Source organism: Cataglyphis hispanica, chromosome 2, assembly GCF_021464435.1.
Source record: "Cataglyphis hispanica isolate Lineage 1 chromosome 2, ULB_Chis1_1.0, whole genome shotgun sequence".
NCBI classification, from domain to species: Eukaryota; Metazoa; Arthropoda; class Insecta; order Hymenoptera; family Formicidae; genus Cataglyphis; species Cataglyphis hispanica.
In genome coordinates, this window is record NC_065955.1 from 3,634,168 (window position 1) to 3,649,022 (window position 14,855).

Sequence of the window (14,855 nt, forward strand, 5' to 3'; positions counted from 1 at the left end):
TCCGAATATACGCGGTGTGTATCTCAATATTTCCCTTTCAACAAAACTGGAAAATATATCGAAACTTTTTCAATTCGATTCAACGAGCTTAGTGGACAAACCTACACAACGACGAGAGAAACCAGACGCTGTGTATCTCGCGTAATAAATAAAACGGAGCTCACTGCGCGGTCACGAATAAATACAAAAAGTCTATTCCCACCATCGGTAAACGCAGCTGTTATCGTTAATCAGACGGTTCCGTGCAGTACCGTCGAATCCGTTTGCGCTTTATCCTATCATGCGCGATACTTGCAACTATATACGTGTTGCGTGTAATACTTTCATTACACGCGATACAATGCGTGTAATAGTTTCATTTTCCGTACCGATGTGAATCTGTGGCGCTCGACTTTGAGAAAAGTAAAAGTTTCCACGATAAATATTCATAACCAGAAGCAAACAAACCGTATTCCATTCTATTCCATTATATCTTGTCCCCCTTATTACGCTCCGAATAATAACATAATAGTGGGTAGATTGGATCGAAAAATGAACTGTTTTTTGATGCTAAAATTTAGCTTACAGTCTCATTTCCGCTCATTATAACTTTCCTAATTCTTGATCGTCAACAAACAGTTAATTCTTCGTGTAATCGCTACACTTTACGTATCATATTTTGATTTTAATCTCTCATTTATCAATTAACATTACAATAACAATTATCGATACACACAAATGTATTTTTCTAATAATTTTAAAATTTTTTAACAATTAATCTCATATTTTGCGACACTTTATGAAAAAAGTACAAATAGCAAAGATATCGTTTAACTCTAATCGACCATTAGGGATGTAATAATGGAAAGATAGCGTAGAAAATGCCAAATGTATGATTATTCCAAATCGCTGACAGAAACGACACCCTTGATTCTGCGTTCCTATTAGACAATTACTTCTAAATTCCAATCAACGCCATTCTCTATAACTATGAATAGTATCACGGTAAGTAAACTTAGAAGCTTGGTAATGTCTCCCACGAGAGTCACAAGTTCCAATCAATATCAATACCGACAATTGTAAACTCGATCGCCAGTTGGGTAACTACGTCATAAATTACAAGACAAACTCTGTGCACATAACAGTACTCACATTAACGATATTATCAGTACGTTTCATCGAATAATATAAAAACAACAATAAACTGATGTAATCATATATATTTTAAGCGATGGAAAAATCGCGTTAACTTGTTAAAAAATTCTTAACTCTTTAAAAATTCCACAAAAGAATATTTTTTCATTGATTGTATTAATAATAAAATAATTTCAAACAATTTCGAGCATTCGATAGTCGATATCGAGTATCATCGAATAATAAAAAGAATTGTGTCAGGTTTGGCTTACACTTCATTCACGTTATCAATCAAGCCGAAACTGAGGAGACAAGATAAACTCGCGTCGGAAATGTTCAGTCGGCTATGAAGAGGGTGAAGAGGGTGTTCAAACGACCAAACGCTTCTCCGTTTCGGATACGCCGGGGAGTGCAGTTCGGATCGATGGCCGCTCGTCTTTTACAATTCCTCCAGCTCTCTCTCTCTCTCTCTCTCATTTCATTCACCTTTCCTGTCGCGGTCGCTATGGTTTCTCCCTCCTTCTCTTTCTCTCCAGCGCGCGTGCTGCATGCGAGTGCATTCACCCCACGCGTGCATTTCCTCCCGCGTGGTACGTTTCAACCGAAGTGACGCATCGCACACGCGGGAAACGCACACGCATGCACATTTCCCCCTCTCGTTGGACGTCGCCCCGATGATAACCGTTTACCCCTAGGACAAGAATTTCGAACTTTCTAACGCGTAAACGTTCGCACGAAGAGCGAGAATTTTCTCTCTACAAATATAAGATATCGCAGCCCCAACAGATATTCTTATAGATATTAAAGGATGGAGTAAGAAAAATACGACGAGAATCTTGTCACGCCGTCAAGATATCGACCAAGTTTAAACAAGAAAGATTGAGATATACGGCGCGCGATTGTGCGATGTAAAGCCGAATCCAGATCAAGCAAACGATCACGAATGAATATCAATAAATAATATCAAGGAAGAAAAAAATGTTTAATTAATAATTTTATAAAAAATTATGTTTACATATAATAAAGTATCTCTCGTTTGTTCGTTGGTATTGTTTGTGGTACAGTTCGTACTTGTTTGCCTTTGTCTGGATGCGAATTTATAGAAATACGCCGAAAGACACGTAGATAAATATAGATGTATCACGTTTTCGTTTAAATCTGCGGGACTTGATAAGTGAGACCCGAGCGGCGAGTTCCATCTATTTCCGTGGAATAGAACTGACTTTTGGACGGCGTTATTGCGGTGCATTGTACATGTGCGCGAGCAGAACGGGAATGCACGGCGAACACCCTCGTATCGTATAATGAGCAGAGTCGAAAACAACGTCGAGCACAGCACGTCTCATTCTCTCTTTCTCTCATCCCTATCTTCCTCTCCTCCCCCTCCCTCTCCCCACCCCCTCACTCTCGCTTACCGTCGTCTTCTCCAGCGTACGCCAACAATGAAAAGCGAAAAAGACACAACGGAAGATAAAGCGAAGTAAAAGAAAGAGAAGAAGAAAGCAGCGAAGCTAGTTGCCCTTTATAAAATGCGTTCAGCAATTGCGACAAACGTAATGCGCGTCTAGGTCCACCTCCGTGCCGTTTAAATCACCGGACGATGCTCAAAAGGCAAACGTACAAGGTACGGGGTTAAAGAGAAGGAGAGAGAGAGAGAGAGAGAGAGAAAAACGATAAACCTTTTAACGAGGGGCAAAGTAGGGCGAAGCGCGCAAACGCGATCGAACCTGATACGATTTATCGCACCGCAGCGAAGCAAATGCATCGGCCGTTCGAGCGGCAAGCGTAATAGAGTCGTTTGCGCGAAACCTTTCCTCGTTATTTCGCTCGTTATCGGCTGAATATCAATCTTGAAGATAATCGTCGTCGCCGGCACCATTCATCTCGTTACGTCATTATCGACACGCATTTAAGGTAATTTGCGACTAATAGACTTGTCCCAAATGCCCGGATATAGAATTATCGATGATTATCCTATCGCGATTCGATATAATATCGGAAGATTATCAGTGCGTGAAAATAAAAGCTTTGTAATGTAATATTGATCATTAATATAAATTATTATAATCGTGTGTACTGCGTGTCGGTTATTAATAACGTTCTAAGATTTTTAAAGATGACCAAATCGACCATCATTTTTTTTTTTTTAATTAAGCAAAATCTTAACAAAAAATATAAAAGAATAAAAAAATACATGAAATCGTATTAGCATATCCGAATAAAGGAGAATGAGTCGAAATAAACGCCAAACTTCTGTCGTTAACATTATAAAAATATCGACGGTTGATTTAAAAATCGTGGTTCCATATAAATGACGAATCAACACTTTATTCACGTCCTTCTCTCTTCCTCTCTCTCTATCATTTTATCTTAACGTTTACCGTAATTTTGCCGACTATTCCAAGGATTGTTAGGGGAATCAAGAAGGATCAAGTTGCTTACCGGAACGAGGATTAGAAAGACTACGGAAGGGTCGATTGCGATTCTCCACAAGAATATTCAAAATTAGTATTCCTATATGGTTGAGCAAATATATCCATTTTATGAGAGAAAATTATAATTGTATAAATAATCTTCTTTTATAATAAACGTATCGCTTATGCGTTGAGAAAAGTTTAGAGTAATTATTCTAGAAAAAAAAAAAAGAATTCTTATCTCCAAAAAGATTATTTATGAATTTAACATATACACTTATAAAAAGCTATTTTCAAATTTGCCAAATTTCATATTTTTACAAAATTTCATTGTCATCTTATCACGATTAGATTCAATCAAGTTATTGCAGCAATAGCGCGTTTCCGTTGTAACTGCAGCGGACGTACAAACAGAGCCGACGATCGTTTGTCGCAACGCTTTTAAAAACGAATGTGCGTGGCAATTAGACAGACAGGTCGTAAACGTGTATCGCACGACCGTGTCATTCACCGACTTACCTGCGTCCTCGTTAAGCTCGCAGACGGGTTAATGATTCAACAGGTGTTGCGCGTCGGGACGAGCAAGTTTGGCTGCGGCGGCGGCGGCGCGGGGCGGCGCTTTTTTGTTCGGAACACATTGAAAGGACCTGAGAGACGTACTCGATACGAAAACGGTCATGGGTCCAGTGAATGTTCTGAAAGGCCTCTCAATAACCGAAGAGTCTTTTCAAGAAGCCGAACGGACATGAATTCCTCTTCGAGACACTTATAAATTTTTTGGTCGTCTTTCAAAAATACTCGAAATTAGTGGAGAAGAAACTGTTCCAACACTCACTCAGAAGCTTATATATAGTTGTAGAACGTTTTTTTTTTTTTTTTGGAAGAAAATATAATTAACAATATGTATTGTGAAGAGTAAATAATAATAATTCTACAGTATTTATCAATAACATGAAAAATAATAGATAATATTAATAAAAGATTAAGATAATATTCGAAAAAATGTGTAAAGATTAATTTTTTTCTGTATATTTCTTCCAAATAAATAAATAGACATTTTATTTTTCAGAAGAGAAAACAGCTCTCTTTTCCTAAACTTTTTGCCTCTCGCAATATGATTTCCATCTCTTTTTACATCTTCGCTTTCATATTCATACATATTATATCTTGATTTTTTGCTGTTTATCGCGTCTTTAAAATCGAAGAAGCTTGAAACGCAGCTGCGCAAAAGTAAATACGTAATGATAAGATGCGGCAGCAAATTAAGGTTAAAACATGTGTCCATGTATGTTCGCAGCACCTAACGTGCCCTTTTTAATGCTCGTGTATCCAAGAGAGATGCGCAGAATAATTTAAATTCAATGTAGCCGGTGCTAGCTCGCAAATCGTACCTCAATCTCCCTCCATTCCTCTCTCTCCCCTCTGCCCACCCACCCTCTTTTCATCGCTCGCCCGGTGCGCAACCGTTGCGAATACATTGCTTCGCGGCACGATGCATGGCGCGGCTCTCGCATGTAACTGAAAGATATATGGATTTGTTATTTATTTATTCGGTTCCGACCTCTCTCGCGTGCATATCACTGCGTGCGTGCGCGCGCTCTTACTCCCATCTCTCTCCCTCCATCTCTCTTCAATATCTGGAATTCACTCGGATGATTGCCGACCGCACATCATAAATATAACGCGTAAAACGCACAATTCTAATGAGTTTCATTTAATTTCGATAAGCGCGAGGCTGTTATTAATAATCGGGCACTAGTCGGCGGCGTGATTAATTCGTCCCCCTATCGATTATGCATGATAACACGGCGCACGAGAACGACAAACGGAATTGCGTCGTTACGTGACGTTAATAAGCGACGCTAATAAGCATTAATTGGCATTAATGAACTGAAAGAACCATGTGCGTTCCGACGAGATTAATGCTTCGATTTTCAATTCCCATACAATGTTATAAAGCATTTACAAAAATGTTTCATTAATGAATAATTTAATAAAGTTTTCCGGGCTTGATCGCGACCAGTTATCTCACGTTTGTATGTCGAATGATTGTTGCAACAAAAACTCGCGCGTATCATCTGTTACGCATGCGCCAATAAATCGACGTAGAAGACTTGCCATCAAGTTCACGTGTAGACCACCTCCTCCCCCCCCCTCCCCCTCCGAAAAAAATCGCGGCGTGCGGAGAATAGGGGAGGAGTGAAGTACCTTTTGTTGTTCGTTTATTTGCGAAAACCGCTCGTTGTGTAGTACACATTGCACCCGCACCAAGTATATCGCATATACGTCCACGTAACCGCGCTTTATTTATTTTCCACTGTTCGCGTGACATTCAAAGTTCAACATGAATTAAATATAGTTTAACCGCATCGCCATGATCCAGGCAAGAAATTAATTTGTCGTGAACAAGAGATCTTGTTACAATCCGTGTAATATCACGTGGCTGTCATTAATAATTAACAACTATCATTAGTATAACGATGTTGAGCTGCGAGTTGAAATTTCTTCTTATGGCAGCAATATTTACGCGAGAAATAAATAAATAAATATATATATTTATAAATATAATTATTTAGATATAATATTAAATTATTATTTTATGTTCGTTTTTAATTTTATTTATAATATTAAATATTATAATAAAGAAATATATTAAATATACATATATGTGATCTTACATTTAATTATACAAATAATTATCAATATATAATTATTAATTATATTAAATATAATAATTATATATTAATATAATTAAATATAATTAAATATAATCTTATCTTGATATTTAAACATCAGTTTGGGATATTTTAAAAACATCTCAAAGATAAATATATTTTACAACAGTGAAAAATTGAATATGTAAGCGCGGAACAATCCAATTCTTTTTCATAATTTAAACAAAATGGATTTATATAGTTATTATAGTTATTGTCAGTGTGAATTTATTATAAATTATAATTGTAATATTCAAATACTCTTTTACTTTAGAAAATAATCCTTTTGCAATTCTTTTGTGTTTCTTTTTTTACAGTGATACTTTTCGTATAGCATAAAAATTGCTAATAGCAATGATCCTACCTCTTATACTTTAGCTTTATATTCCAACGTGATGCTGAGTTGAACTAGCTTGCGCATTGCGGCATACTAATCGCGCGAAAGAGCAAATTATCAATGGAGCCTGCACGAAAGTATGTTAAACGATTGCGCAAAGTGCAAATCATGCCGTTCGCGCAGTCATGGAGTCGTTCCGATCGCATTCAATCAGTAACAAGGTCATTGGCTCTCCGCGCGAGACAAGCATAATTGCGTCAAGTTGTAGGTCTGATTTTTTTCACGCTTGATACGAGCAACGAGTATCGTGTGAAATCTTAATGAAGCAAATTAACAATCCGGCCACATTAACGTCACTAAGCGGAAATTAATCGTGTGTCGATAAAACGCGAATTATGCAAATAAGCTGATACGCTGGCAATAACCGGAGCTAATCCGTCAAGTTAAACGCGAATTCCCGGTTTGTCGCTAAAATTAGACGTCGAAATAAAAAAACGTGATAGCAGAAAGCACGTTACTCTTTATAAGATGCGAAAAGAAAAAGTTTAATTATACAGTACGACTGTATTACAGTACGACTGTATTACAGTACGACCGTATTCAATAAAGAGTAATGATATGATTACTTATTGGCCGATACTATATAGCCTGAATTATATATCAATATGTTTTCTACAATGTTCATTGGCATTTATATGTAATTGCGTTCGTATACTCACATATAAATTCCCATTCGATTCTTATCCCCGAGATTTTTATTTTCCGAGTGAAAGATCGTCCCGGTTGTTGCCAGAGGGAAGGATCAGCACCGTTTCCGATTCTTGCTCACGGAATTTCTTTGAGGCAGACTTCGCCTGAAAATAAAGGAAACATACTGTTAGAGAGAGTCCCATGCACGAGGGATAATTCGTGTGCTAACGACAGTTATCGTTATCGCGATATTCCGAGTCAAGACAAACTTTGTCAAACGGAAATATCAGAAGACGAGATAAAGATATCCCCGTCCTCTCGAATATCAATCGGTCAATCAAAGCTCTCTCGTTCGGCTGTTTCTCACGACGACGATTATTGTTAGATAAAAGCTGTTTGATCGTTATAATTTTTCGTCTTTAAACAATTTGTTTACACCATTATAATTAATTTTCATATTTTAATTTCTCGCAACATCTCTGATACGAATTAACAGCGGAATTAATGCGAATCGCATCTTTTTGTGTTATTAAAAATTGTTTGCCAAGATGCGTTGATTATATCCAAACTGACAACGGGCGATCGATTTTTTACGGATTTACATCGCAAACAAAAAGATCGAAAGAAAAAGAATTGGTCGAGTTCATTGGAGGACGAGAGAGATTCGTCGTTTCCCCCTTTCTGTTAGACATAAGGGAGAGTATAAAGCGATAAGGGGCTAATATAAGTGAAAATCCCGGTGTTAATATGTGGCGCAGAGTGTCGAGCAAGAAGAAACTTAATGGCCGGCCAACACGCGATCCCCTTCCCCATTTTTTCCCTTTATTTTCTCCTTTTTCTCCCGGTCTCTCCTCGTCTACTTCGCGCTCTACCTCCTCCTCCTCCTCCTCCTCCTCCACCTCTTCCCGTTTTCACCCAGTTACCGTGATCCACCGCGTTCGAAATTCATGAGCGTAGAAAATGAACAGCGGGAATAGCGGAATAAAAGTGCCTGGACATGCTCAGAATATATGAAACAATGCCAGGTGCTTTTTATGCACTATACATATATTCGCACACGCATATATGTGCAATATGTGCATATATGCAATATTCTTAATAAAAATAAACTTACATTATTATAACAAAAATATTAATCTCTCTTTAAGGAAAAAAATCGATGAGTTTCGTCAATTATTTTAGAAATTCTGAAAATGAGCTGTTAACTTCTATTAAAGAAATAAATTTGTCGCCAGAAGCAAATTAATTAAAAGATACTATATATATATATATATATATATATATATCGCATATTTTGCATAATACACTTTACGCGTTTCTTGATTATTCGTCCCGCGCAAGTTTCGCTCGCAAGTCCCTCGACTTGCAGTTTTAGAACAAAGTTGCGAATTACTCTTCGCGCCTCTCTGGTAGTAGTAGCTGCTTTATATTGCGGGCTCTCTATTCGCACGATCGTGTAGACGGCCGGCGGGGGCGGCCACGCCTCGGTTTCATTCACGGCAGCAAACTCGCGCTCAATTATTCATGCGGAATCTACCCGCTCTTGCCTTCTCTTGCCCGATTGGATTTAAGTCGCGGGAGAGACGAAAAAACGATGTGGCGGCGTACAATCGCGCGGAAATGAATATCTCGTCAAAGAATGTCGTCGAATCGATCTTTCGTTCATCTTTAACTTATTTAAAAAACTTATTAAAAAAGCAAAAATTAATAGATATATATATATATATATAAATTTTTTTATAATATATTTCTTTAATACAAATATGTGTGTGATGAATCAAATAAATATATGTATGAAAAAGAAAGGAGTTGAAAAATATTATCAGAACATTTGCGAGATCACTGAATATTAAAGGAATTAAATGATCGCGATAGACCGGATGCTTCGAGAATAATCGCAATCTCTCTCTCTCTCTCTCTCTCTCTCGCTTTGAGCACGGAAGGGAAAGCCGGGCACGTCGCTGCACCGATATCGTTTCAGCGCCGCGAAACTAGGACGGGGTTTTACGGACGGTTATTTACGATCGAGGTTATGAGAAAAGCGGGGGCCGTACAACCGCCTCCTTCGCGATCCGCTCCTCCGCGAAATCTGCAAAAGGGCCGCTCGCCCGACGAATGCAAATTACACAAATTACGTTGCATGTAACTCAGATGGTATAATAATCGGACCGAACTTGACTGCTTTTAACACAGTATCATATCTGAAGAGAAAGCGCACAAACTAAATCACATGCTTCAGATCTATGTAATATGATTTGTAATAATTAGCTAAATACTTCGAACGAGATGGCATATATCATGTATAATGTAAGTAAAGATTCTGCCAAAATAGATCGTGCGTCCAATCGGAAAAAAAAAAAAAAATACTGACGAATAATGCAATCGTAATTGATTCGCTGTTACGCGACACGCCCCGGAGATATTGGAAACGAAATGCATCGGTTTAATTACCTCATCGACCAATTTGGTGGAAACGTCGGATCACTGGATAGCAGCGCAATGCATCCATCCATCGGCGCATGTCAAATCTGTATCGCGTATATTGTCAGCGGTATAACGGTGCGTGCAACACACGCAATAATCAGTTTAAACATTGCATCAACAATGGCAAACGGGAACAGCTAATAGACAGCATGTCCAACAATCATCGTTAAAGTATACATATAATAAAAAAAAGTGTTGTCTCGACTTTTATAATGAATAACGTCGTAGATAATATCCCCAATTGCTATTCATGAAACAAAAAACTCGTAACATATAGACGAATCAGGACGTATTCGTTCGAGATACAACAAGCGTCATTTCGACCGAAGCAAGGCAGCCGATTGTCTAGCGATTCCGTAACAGCCGGGTCAGCGACCTCATAATCTTCAAGGAGTTCAAGGTCGCGGCAGAGAATCGCAATGAGTAGTAATGCATTCCATTGACGTTCAGATGAGTCTGCGGCGATTCTAACGGAAATGACGGATAGCGAAAGTGAGGCTCGTCGCTCGACATCGGAAATCGATTTGACGAGATCGCGTGGAGATTACGTGACGAATGGCGGCGACCAGTTGAGACCAATTTCCTCGCCCGCGGCGAAAAAAACTCATCGACAATCGTACGTGCCGTACAATTAACGTCTGCCGCGAGTATCGTATTAAATTAATCGACGCGGAATACGCTAAAATGTATCAATAATAAAAGACTGGTACATGCTATATAACACATAGCGGTATTAATGATTTCAATTTCGTTCAACAATAATAATATAACTGACGAATTAGAATCAAGCTGCAAATGACTTTTCCCGAATTAAGTTATCGAAACGCAAATATATGCATAACAAATATCTATGATATGAATGAACATGCGCTTTGACACGTATAAATAAATTAAATAATCACAAATTGAAACGTACACAATAACGATGCAACGTTATATAATTATCATGTCACCGCACGTTTGTGCTCCTAAACAATAATATGGTTCATGTTGATAATCACGCGCGAAACGCAAAAATCCGCCAGCGCCGGACGTATTTTCCCATTCGAAATCCGATTGTTTCGAAAGCACGCGAGAGAGAGAGAGAGAGAGAGAGAGAGAGAAAGAGCGAGCGAGTGAGCGAGAGAGGAGGCAATTCAACATAGTCGGTTGAAAGAACGTGAGGAAAATGCGGGATGGACGATGAAGAGAAAAGAGCGCGCCGGCTGCTGTGTAATCTCCGAGACTGGGCGATGTTGGCTGGCGCTGAGCCAACGCCAGCATCCGCTCCACAAATGTCGCTAAATATACCTAACCGCTTCTAAACACAGAGCGCAAAACTTGGCCGATAGTACGCGGATTGTACGATCGCACGCTTGTCTCTCGATGAGAATCGCCAGATGACGATCGTGTTGGGGAGCGCAAGAACTAAACTTTCAATTATATATTTGATAGAACCAACGATTAACTTTCTGATACACAATTTTTCTCTTATCTAAATGCTATGTGATTAAAATAATAACTATATTTTACAGCATTTAAGCAATATATAATGTAGAGCATAAAATAAATAAAGACTTTCGATGAATCAATGTGATAATGTAAATAAAAAATAAAGCAGTGATAAATCTTTCAGTTATTTTAACACTAGAAAGTCTCTAGAAATAGAAACAACGTACGTGAATCAAGAGATATTGGAAAATATTTGAACAAATGCAGAGAAAATGTAGAAAGCATGAGACCATGACAGATAACTTATGATATAAGAGAAAGAGACGCGAGCCGCAGGCTGACCATAATAACACGCCTTCGTAAATAACAACCACGATAAAGTGACGAAAGATAATCGGTCATCGTTATCGTCGGCCGATAACTCCCAGCCGGCGACAAACATACATATGACCGCACACGCACACATTCACAAATATACATATACAAGCTGGTGGCCCGCGCACGTCGACCTGCTATTGATTCAAGAGTCGCGCACGACGTGATTCCCGTTTGCGACGAGCCTCTTCTGTTGTATAGGTCAATTGTCTTGTCTATATAGCGAACGGCTTCTGAATAATATACTGAATACGATAGTATACAAGAGGAATTTAATGGACAAATTAATTAAACAAAGCATAATTCAATCAGCATCAAACGAGACAATCCAAAGAGACAAATTCGTGAAAGAAATTCGTCATCTTTTTTTCTTATCAGATATAATCTCGATATTAGAAAAATAAAAACACAATAAAAAGAATGTTTTAAGTAAGAATGCCTGTTATGCTTGCTCATTTCTGCATAGAAATGATAAAATTGACAAAAAAAATCCTCAATTTACATCTTTCAATTTTATTTTATTTTACTTTTCAATGTTAAATTTTATGTTTTAAATAAACAGTTTAAAAGAAATAAAAAGAAAAAATGCGTCTTTCTCGAGAGCTTAACAGGTACTTAATAACTATGAAAATATTAAATGTTCTGATATTAATTAATATATTGATATATCTATTTGCATATTAATTCATACATCAATAAAAAATCCTTTCTGCATTTAGTAACAAATAGAGCCATTAATATCGGCTTTACTACACCGATTAGACGACAAAAACAAGAATCATTTCACGGCTCGATCTCGAAGAAAGTCTCTTTTAATTATCTCAATTTTAAAAACAAAACCTTAAAGATTCTACTAATGAGTTTGTTTTTAAAATATTCATTCGAATATAGTTAATCTAATAATATGTCAAAATTTTATAATGAATTTAAAACACACATTTTTAAAAATATATATTTTACAAAAATTATTTCCTACGTCTATCGAAAAAAACAAATTGCGATACAATAATTTATTATCTTAATTTAATTAAAAAATAATTTCCTCGTTGCTTCATCGGTCATATCAGATGTTAAAAGAAGATACTTGAATGTTTGTAAAAACGTGAAAGGTAGTGCCTGCGCTAAATACCGTTGCGACGATTTAAAAATGGCAAAACAAGAGAGAATTTAAGAGGCGGTCGTTTTTCGAGAGCGTTGACGCCGCGCGAATCAAGCCGACACGGTGATATCGTACACGCTTCCATGACGTTCAACGAACGATCGAAAGAAACCAGCGGAACGAAACGCGTGAGCGAGAAGAGTAGACGGATTCGGAATGAAAGAAGAAGGAGACAGAAGAAAACGAACGAGCAAGAGAGATCACTTGCATGCCGGGATCTACCCGGAGATTATGGCCGGTGAGATACTCATGGTCAACCAGAACCATAATCATTCCTTCTCTCTTTCGCTCGTCAGATTTCTATCGGCGTTCAGAGAGGAAAAAGAAGAGAAAACTTCGTCGAAATCATGCGGGAGAAGCTGGTGAAGTGCAGGACGGATAGAGAGACGATAGAGCTAGATAAAGGAAAAAAAAAAGAAAGAAAAAACCGAGAGAGAGAGAAGAGAGAAAGGGAGAGAGTGGGATAAAGATGGGACGAGAACAGACAGTACCGAAATATCAACGACCGCGAAACAAGACGACCGCGCGTCGTCGACCCGACGTCCTCGCTCTCTCTTTGTTTCTCTCTCTCCCTCCCTCCCTTTCTCTCTCTTTTCGCTCCGTCTCTCTCGACACGCTCGAACGGACGTGCCCGAAACAGACGTTTTTTCCACCTTGTCCGGGATTTATGTCGACCGATCGTGGGCAGAGAGAGTGGTAAGGGTGCTGACAAAGAATCGAAAGAGCCGCGGCGACGAAAACACGAAGAGAAAAGACGGTGGGTATGTACATAACGACATCGTGATACACGACGCCGATTCCTCTTTTTCTCCTTTCACGAGTATACGGCTATTAAGAGGAATGTTTCATTTAAGCTAAACGATCGCGCGTATATTTGCGAGCGTGTTATTCCTGGGATAAAGCACTACTTTGTGGATCGAGAATCGAGGATCTTTACGAAACCAATGATCTTTGCGCGAGAATGAAGATAAATTATATCCGATCCGCTCTGTGTCTCGTTTCCTGTGACATCATCGCGGATATCTGTCATGTCAATAATAATAAAAATCGTTCAAAGGTTAAACAGACATTTGTCGACGAAAAACTGGCTGCGGAAAAAATCTATTGCAGGATGCATTTATTTTAAGTGAAATGACATTTGCGAAAGGCCACGCTTTGGTAATTGCCTAAAAGAAGATTAGATTAAATAATAATAGTGTTATATAAACACTTTATTCGTGTGTGTTTCACTTTCCTAGAAAAAAAAATTATTTGTGAATTATCACAGACAAAAGAAAAGACAGTTTCTAAAACTCGATTCCGTTCGAACCTAATTCGTGAAAAATTGCTCGAGATCGAGCCATAATTTCCAATAATTACATTTCAATTAACTTTAATCAATATCATCAGCTAATTACATTTAATTAGTTCGATCAAATTTAATCTATGGATTTTAATTTTTCTATTTGTCACATTGGAAATTTCGGGATGCTGGTCGAAGATGGATGAACGTCAGGCATCTCGGACGTTTCATTTGCAGCCGTCGAATCGTTACGGTTACGGTCGCGGTTCTAATCGCGATCATAAATCATGTCTTTGCGCGCCGAGTCGCGCGATTGCGAAATGCTGCGCGACGACGAAACGCCTGCGAGCGAGAGTATATGATATACCGGGCGGCGCGCTCTGCGATCAGCCGCGATGTCAAGGCCGCATACATTTTACGTAGAGATACGCGCGCGCGCGCGCTCTCCGATGTTGTGTGTGCCGAGCGGCGGCGAAAACGCGCCTCTTGGAGGACACCTGAGTTAGCAACGAATATCGCGAGACAAATACCGATGTACGGCAGATTGATACATCAAAAAAGCGTAACAGCTAAATCGACACGTATGAAGGATAAACAAAAGTGCTCGCGTTCAATGACAAAGTGGATTAAAATAACCTTAGCTTTTAGTGACTTACTGTTGTCTTATTGTTAAATTAGCTCTCTCATTTGTGTATGATTTTCTGAAATAAAGAATGAAAATTTAATTAAAGTTCGATTTAAGTAATGCGTCAACTTATATCGCGCTTCAATGAAAAGATACTTAAATCTGATAATAATTTGAATTAAATAAATTAGATTTATATTATCCCACTTTAAAAGTTATAATTGTATCTCG

The 14,855-nt window shown here is 38.3% G+C and overlaps 1 protein-coding gene across 5 annotated transcripts in view; it reads right to left on the bottom strand.

The window, feature by feature from the left end:
* LOC126859005 (serine-rich adhesin for platelets) overlaps window positions 1-14,855 on the bottom strand; it is a 163,632-nt gene that overhangs the window by 99,848 nt on the left and 48,929 nt on the right. For 2 of the 5 annotated variants that reach the window (XM_050609833.1, XM_050609835.1), the window contains exon 3: window positions 7,298-7,432. The exons of 1 other annotated variant lie outside the window; for it this stretch is intronic. The gene's annotated coding sequence lies outside the window, so the exon portion shown is untranslated. Of the gene's footprint in view, window positions 1-7,293; window positions 7,433-14,655; window positions 14,701-14,855 lie in introns of all 5 variants that reach the window. 2 more of the 5 variants (XM_050609836.1, XM_050609834.1) reach the window with 2 other exon arrangements.